The sequence below is a fragment of the Erythranthe guttata genome, chromosome 5, assembly GCF_056151865.1.
Source record: "Erythranthe guttata isolate IM_541 chromosome 5, IM_541, whole genome shotgun sequence".
Lineage (NCBI taxonomy): Eukaryota > Viridiplantae > Streptophyta > Magnoliopsida > Lamiales > Phrymaceae > Erythranthe > Erythranthe guttata.
The window spans coordinates 6,352,774-6,361,369 of NC_142537.1; the positions used below are offsets into that span (position 1 = coordinate 6,352,774).

Here is an 8,596-nt window from a genome sequence, read left to right on the forward strand (position 1 = left end):
GCTTGTGAATACCGGCTTTGCTACGTGTCACCATGGGATGGTTGGGTGGGGGTGAGACGGTAGGAGGGGGAGGTTGTGGTTCAACTGGGTTTGAGGGTTCAGCCGGGTTGGGGAGGATGGGTGGAGATGAGGTGGGTGCTGTAGCACTGTCGGACGAACTTTTGGGACAGTTGGACGGGACAATATGTGGGGCTGGTTGAGGCTCAAGGAGAAGGAGAAGTGGGTTCAGGGGTTCGGTCATATCAGAGATGGGGGAGCTAGTGTGTGATGAGTTTGTGGATTCAACAAATGGAAAACGACTTTCATCAAAGATCACATGACAGGAGATAATGATTCGACCGGTGGACCGATCAAGGCAACGATAACCTATTGTGCGAGGGGTGACCAAGATAGACACAAGGAGTAGAGCGAGGGGTGATTTTGTGACGCGTAGTGGTGGTTAAATTTGGATAACAGAGACAACCAAAGACCCAAAGGTGAGAGTAGGTCGGTTTTGATTTATAAAGGGATCTATATGGCGCCTTGGCGCGTGATTTTGTGTGCATTTGGTAGGGATGATGTTAATGAGATGTGTAGCCATGTGAAGGGTTTCGACCTAATATGTGGGGGGAGGGAAACTTGAAAGAGAAGTGATCGAATCATGTTTGTGATGGTGCGGATCATACATTCGGCATGTATGTTTTGAGGTGAAGAGTGGGGACATGACAAATGGTGTAAGATACCATGTTTAGCAAAGTATGTTTGAAAGTAGGTATTCTTGAATTCACGTCCATTATCACAATGTAAGGCTTTAATAGGGTGCTGAAATAAGGTTTGTATGAGTTTGTGGAACTGTTAGAATAGTGCGAAGACGTCATATTTATATTGGATGGGGAAAGTCCATGTATAGTAGGTGGACTCATCTATGAACACACGATAATATTTGAAGCCAGAAATACTAGAAATGAGAGAAGTCCATAAATCATCATGAATAATTTTAAATGGTGCAACGGTAATAGAGTGACTAGTAAGGAATGGTAAACGAAAATGTTTGCCTAATTGACAAGAATTACAAAGAGAATCCCGTAGATCGTTGGTACTAGAAATAAAATAATAAAAACAATAACGAGGCATGACATGTTTTCCAAGGTGGCCGAGATGACGATGACATGTAGTGGGAGAGACAAGTATAGTGTGAGCAATAAGGGCAGTTGCGGACGGGTTGGGAGAAGGGACGGCAATAGGGTATAAATCACCGAAGCTATTGCACCTGAGAATGACCGCTCTGGTCTGAAAGTCCTTCACAGAAAAACCATTAGGGTCAAATTCAACCAAACATGAATTATCTCTAGTGGATATGCAAACAAGCACAAGATTCTTAATGATGTGGAGAGTGACATAGACATTGGTGTGACGAAAAATGGTAGAAGGTAGGATGGTGTGGCCAATTTCAGTGATAGGGATGGTGGAACCATTACCAACGACAACATGCTTGGGGAAATCACTGCTAGGATTAAAAATAAAATGGAAATTACCTAATTGTGGTGCCATGTGAGATGAGGCGCTTCTGTCAATAAACCATCGAGGTTCGCTCACAGAATGGAGTGCCAATGTGTTCAGATGAGTGACAACGTCTGTTGGCTGTAGGGGACCACTGTTCGACGAACTATTGGAACAATTCACTTGTTGTTGCGGAGGATAGTTGTAGGCAGTGGAGGAGCAACCAGTTGTCGGATCTTGTTGTCAAACGAAATAAGCATGAGTTGTAGGAGCATGGTCAGGACAAGGAGGGAGGGGGTCCAAGAATCGATGGAGATATCTGAAGTGTGTAAGGGGCCCGCCAAGATTGTGATTGGTTATGAAATTGATTATAACCATTGTAACGCCCCGCATTTTCATAAGCATATTATATGAAATTATATTGAGTAAATTGATAATTCCCATTTCATGAATTAATTAGTAACTTTTACGTACCCTAAAATGACTACGTGAATTACATACAGTGCTGTTTTATGTTATGTCTATATTAGAGGAATGTGCACGCGACTCGATTTGATAAGATGATTAAGTAATTCTAATTATGTGAATAAATGAATTATGTGCTTTAAATGAATAATTAATCTATGCAATGTATCTTTAATTGTTTTACGATTTGTGGTTTAATAAAAGTAGATACATGTATGAATGTTGTGTGTATATGTATGTTGCGTGAGTTGATGCGGTATGTTGTGTATGTGGATGTATGACTTACTCCCCCAAGTGTTCTTTAATTGCTATTAGGACCCTATATTGTTTTAAATATTGCATAATGGTCCTTAAGGAAATTTCTGAAGACTTTCCAAGCATAAGCTTGTATATTGCCAATTACATCTTCTTTCTCCCTTCTTCGTCTTTCGTGGCAGCATAACACACACACACAAATCTCTTTTCTCCTCTTTGAGTCAACCAAGGAAGACCCCTCTTCTTTTACTCCCAACTTCTCTCACCTCACGACAGCTAACACACAATAGCAGAATTCCCTTCTCTTCACACTATCGGCTGCCTCCCCCAAGACACAACGAGAACTCTATCAAATTTCCCCTTCTTCTCCGAGAAGTTTCATATCTAATTAATGGGATTAATTTCCCTTTAAAATCCCCCAAACTATGAAGAGGATCAGGGAGAGGGGATAGCTCCAAGTTCAGCCCCAAAAGCCTTCAGCCAAAGCTCCGAGAATCCTTCGGTTCCCTCTCCTTCCTTGTATTCGATTTTCTTCAAAGAGGTAAGGGCTTTTGGTCTTTACTGAATTAATGATAATAATAAGATGATGTTTCTGTTTTAATTGATTAATATGCTTAGGAATCGGATTTAGGGAGCTAGGTCATAAAATATAGATTTCAATGAACCCTAATTCGATTTCCAGATTCGTAGCCTCAGGTTCCAGTGCATGTTTCATCGATGATTTGTTTTCTGAAAATTATGAAATTAATTGTGCGTGTAGATATTTCTGTTAGCTTCGTTTTGATATACGGTATGCGTAATTTGGAATTATATTGATCAAGTTATGAACCGTTTTCCGAAACTGCACGATTTCTGAGTCATCTATGATTTATGTGTTAAACTAGATTTTATCATGTTCCTATTCATGCGATTCCAACTGGATATGATTATAGACTTATAAATCTGATTCTCCGTGAAATTTCATGGTGTTTCGTTGAAAGAATGATTTAATTGATATTTTTTAAGTTGAATGCTCTGTTCTGAAATTCTGCTGGTGTTACTGTACTAAATGAATTATTTCTCTCCCATGGATAAGTATTTTACTGAACTGTTTTAATATGGTATAAATCACACATATGTGAACGTGTTGTGGAAATTTCTTAATGTTTGTATGTACGGTTTAAGAGATATGAATTTCCAAAGTTGAAGTACCAAATCTGCCAGATTTCCTTGTAGTTCTTTGGAATAGAATATGTGGATTTGGATTTCATATATTATATGCGTACGCGCTATTATGATTATCGTATGCTTATGTGTTAACATAAATGTATAACCTAGAAAACGCATGAATGATGCATTTAAGATAATCACGTTGGTATAATTATGAAAGTGGTTATATGAAATAATATGATAATCCCCTTCTCTTGTATGTGATATCTCTTGTATGTGGTACGTGTACGTTGCATAATATATGTGAATTACAAGAATGTTTATTTATGTGTTTTGAATTAATTATGTGAGTCATTTGAATAAGAAGTTCTAAGGAAGAAAATGGTTTGAATATGTTTGTTAGCTATGTGGTTAGGCGTTTATGTGTTTATTATGCTAAGCGCAAGTTCGATTTAACGTGGTTATATTATTGGAGTTGAATGATTTGTCATTTATGGTATTGCATGGTCAAGTATAGGAACGTCAGAATCTTAATATTGATATCGGTCGAGTAGACACGGGAATACGAGGGGCCAGTATTCCAACTACGGTACTATAGACTAGAGTGGGTAGCTCCCCTCAAAACAGGCTCAGAATATCGACGTCTATTACCGATAACCATGTTATGAATCTGATAGGGATACCGTCACATTATAGTAATTGTATTGACATAAGTATGAGTATGTTTATTTATACGTTTCGAATTGTTTATATTATTTGTCATTTATGATATTGCATGGTCAGTATAGGAAGTCAGAATCTTAAATGGCTATCGGTCGAGTAGACACGGAAATACGGAGGGGCCGGTATTCCAACTACGGTACTATAGATTATAGAGTGGATAGCTTCCATTAATAAACGGGCTCAGAATATCGACGTCTATTACCGATAACCATGTTATGAATCTGATAGGTATCCCGTCATATTGCATCTATGTGTATATTTGTTAATATAGACTATAGGGACTGGATGTCTATATGTACTACAGCTAATTGGTCGTTGCATCTCCACGTTAATACAACATTTTGTTTACGTGAATACACCTTGTGAGTATACGTTAAGCAGGGGAAACTCGTCGCCCATGTCAAGGTTGAGGTTCTCGAAGCGGTTATGGAAACTGGTGGAGCGGAGTTCGAGGAATCACGAGCTTTTATATCGACCGACTATTTTCAAAGATTATATTAGTCACTTTATTTTTAAGTGTTTTAACTTGAGAAGTTTATAGTTGTAATTATAATGTACTCTATTAAGGAATCTAGTCTATTAAACCAGGGTGTATGTAAAATAAAGTTATTTTGTGTTCCGCTGTATTACAAGTATTTCTTTAAAACCCCGTCTATGTTGAAGTAGCACTCTTTATGAAAATTATATCTTTCAAGTGTGAGTTATGTTTTGAAGAAAGAAAAATACTTTGACGATTTCCAAACTTATTTTCTAAAGGATCAATTAGAATCCGAATGTTTTAATAAAGTCTATTTTTCTAAAAACTGTTGTTAATTATATAAACGACATGGAGGGTGTTACAACCATAGTGTTGCATTGGATGTTGCGGCTGACCACGACCACCGCGACGGTTTGTGCGACCGCCACCTCGCTGATTGCGCCAAGATCCACGACCTCGAGAATTGATGGAACTGTTCGGCCCATTGTTGGAACTGTTGGGGCGAGATTAGTAGAGAACAGTGGGGGTCTACTCTGGTTGAGCAACAAAATTTTCTCCCATATGAAGTAGAGAACAAGTTTGGAGAAAAGATGGCAACGGAGTTTGGAATGAGATGAGATTAACAACGGTTATGTAATGCTTTGGGAGGCCATGGAGGGTTTTGAGGACGAGTTGCTTGTCCGACACGGGGTTGCCGACATCGGCCAAGTTATCGGCAGTGGTTTTGAGAAGTTGACAATTATCATGGTTGGAGAGAGATCCGCTCTTAAGAGACTTGATATGTTGTTCGAGTTGATTGGCCTGGTAGTCTTTGTTGTCGGTAAATAGGGAGACAAGGGACTTCCATAGATCGTGAGCCATTAGGCTTTGGAGAGAACCATGCTTGAGAGGTCCTCGGTTATGGTGCCGTAGATCCAAGATTGGAGGAGGTAATCCGCACGTTGCCACTCGTCAGTAGAGATGTCTGCGGGCTTTTCTTTGCCGAGAAGAATATCGGTGAGACAGAAGCGGCCAGCGGTGATGGTGAAGAAGTGACTCCACTTTTGGTAGTTTGGATTTTTAATGTCCAGGGTCACAAGAATAAGGGCTTTGATGTTAAATATGACATGATCGAAATGAAAGGGATTGAAAATCATGGTCGGTCTTGTTGTTTCGTTGGTCATGGTGAAGAGAAGAAATAATGATTTTTTTTAAAGAAGATGAGGTATGGCGATGAAGGAGAGGGAGGCTGTGATTTATGGTTTTTGGCTTGATACCATGTGAGAAGATAAATATTTGGAGAAAGAGAGAATTGACTGTCTCTCACGTTTATTCCAATATATATACTACATGTGTGAAACCCTACCCACTTATACAAGGGAGCTAGAAGATATACAAGTCAATATTATAATATTTATCTATAATATATATTGATAAATATATCGGCTAATACATATGTTGCTTGTAGACATTATAGCTTTCGACTCAAATGGCAAGAAGATTGTGAGTCGAGTTCGAAGCTTCAAAAGTTAGAATTGTAGACAAATCATTCTTACGATATATGTTGTCCTTTTCTGTTTTTATGTACAATTTATCAGTTTTAATATTGTCTCTCTGCTGGTAAATTTTTCTTGCAATATATTTTCTTTCCTTTTCCAATTATATATGCTCGCCTAGCCCCGTGATAAGAAGAGTTACTGCTGAAATTTGGGGTGCAGACGCTAACCTTATTCTGTCTCGTTAATTGTATATATGCATGCAACAAGGAAATTTTCAGTAAAATATAAATTTAAAAGAATAAATTACTTTATTCTTGCATCATAAAACTAGAAATATTTTATAATTGAATAAGCTTCACGGTAGTTTTCCTTTTAATGAAATTCATTTTACTGATAAAATAAAGGGTAAAATTCATTTTGCACTCATGTACTATGCGAAAGGTATCGCTTACCCCCTGAAGTAGAGAAAATATCAAACACCCCTATTTTTGACAGTCAATGGTCAAACTTTTAAGGGCGTTAAATTTGATCGTTAAATTACTCTTTTACCCTTCTTTATATATGATATAATCCATACTTTTGTAAAGTTTATTTTTGTGAATTGTTGAAGATTTTTAGCATTCATTTAAAGTAGAGTTTTTTTATCGATTTTTGTGGCTGATTTTTGGGGTTTTCAGTTTTAATTTTTTTTTCGGATGGGGGTTGATGGGTGTTGGGGTGTTCATTATATTGTTTTAGTGCAAAATGAATTTTACCCTACAATAAAATTGCATTTATCCATTCTGTTAATGTCTATGTGCCAAAAAAAATAAAAAATCCGTGAAAAAACAAAATTAGCAAAGAGCCCCCTAATATATGTTTTAGACCTAACACTCCACCCTTTTGTTCTTTATGCCTTGATGGGTCGTGAAAAGATCAAAATACCCATGGGGATTCTGCAATAAGAAAAGCTCCGGCTCTTGAATAGGTCACTACCAACACACAAGTGTTATAAATAATTGCACCAAAAATCGCATGAATCACCTCAAATGTGCATAAAATCGCATAAATCACGATAAATTAAAGCTGCAATTGGTCAATATCACTCCCATAATGTGCTAACATTTGCACAAAATCACCCCAAAATGTAACAAGAATCGCACAAATCACCCCAAAACAAATATCGCAACTATCGTATCGTATTGCGATATCGTATCATATCGTTTCTATACAAATCGTATATTATCGTAATATACTACATAGTATATAACATGATACTTTATTATTATAGTATTGAAAATATGATACCATTACCTTACTACCTATTTGAAATATTGTACCAATGTCATTTAAATAGTATTAGGGTTAATTGCATTTTGCGACCTGTACTTTGCTCATTTTTTCTCTTGCCACCTTAACTAAAAAAAGTTGCACTGCACACCCAGACCCGTTTTTTTGACGCACATAACCACATAAGCGAAATATTCTGGCAAATCTTCTCATTTTCCGGTGCACACGTGATGCACATGCTTAATGTAAGGGTTTTTTGGTCTTTTCAACTCAAAAAATTTGTGGGCCCTGTCTTTTTTCTCTTTCTTCACGTTCTTTCTCCTTTTGTCTCTCTCGCACACGCAGACACATTGATACAATTAGGAAAATGAAATAGAGAAAATGAAGTTTTTGTGCATGAAACCATGCACCGTGCCATTTGCATGTCTGGTTTACCGTCTTTCTTCCATTATATATTTTTCTCTTGCAAAAATATTGCAAGAGTTGTAATAAAACTACCCCAAAACACTACAATTCCGAGAGTTATAAATTTTGGAGATTAGTTTGTTGACACTGGCATGAATAACTATATTATCACGGTAGCTAAATCCAATTTCCCATCTTATGGCAAGAATTTATGGGGAAGAAGGCCCACTAGAAGATTTTCTAATGGAAAAGTTCAAGCATATTTTCTTGGTGGTAACAAATCTCAAGTGCCAGATGAGCTTTCCTCGTTCAGCCATTGCTTCAGACCGTGGTTAGGGTTTGTATTTTGCTTTCTTTTTACATGTCAAATATATTTTTGGATCGTGTTTTTTCCGTTGAAAATTAACTCATCACTAACAGACAAAAACAAAGCCCATATTGCATCCATCATTTTCTTTTCCGGTCATAGTTATGTCATGATTAGGTGTTTCAGGGAATTGGGAGAATTGCTAGCGTTTTCCGAAATCCAAAGAAATTTGGGAAAATGATGATATTAGAATAGTTATAATGGGGCAAGCAGTTGATTGTTCAGAAGAGAAGGGCTGCTCTAAATGACTTTGACCAGATTAAATTGATGTTTGCAAAGATCAAGAGGGCAGGTGTTGTTCGACAAGAGCTTGCGAAGCTTAAGAAAGAGACCCTTGTTTGAGTGTTATAGTTCCATATCTGAGTTGGTGTCGCCGTTGTTGCGACAAATATACCTGATGCAGGCACGCGTAATAGAGAAGTAGGGGTCGATGACGCTGACAGTGAGTAGTGAATTTCGAATTAAGTGAATAGTGGATTTCGAATTCTCATGCGCAGTGAATTGTGGATTATGTTAGAATGGTGGGTC

At 37.6% G+C, this 8,596-nt stretch overlaps 1 long non-coding RNA gene across 1 annotated transcript; it reads left to right on the top strand.

Annotated features, from left to right (window-relative positions):
- Positions 1-2,367: 2,367 nt before the first annotated feature.
- On the top strand, positions 2,368-4,717 carry LOC148770505 (uncharacterized). Its single transcript, XR_016031394.1, has 2 exons — positions 2,368-2,740; positions 4,453-4,717. It is a non-coding gene; the product is annotated as an uncharacterized LOC148770505 (long non-coding RNA).
- The last annotated feature ends 3,879 nt before the right edge of the window (positions 4,718-8,596 follow it).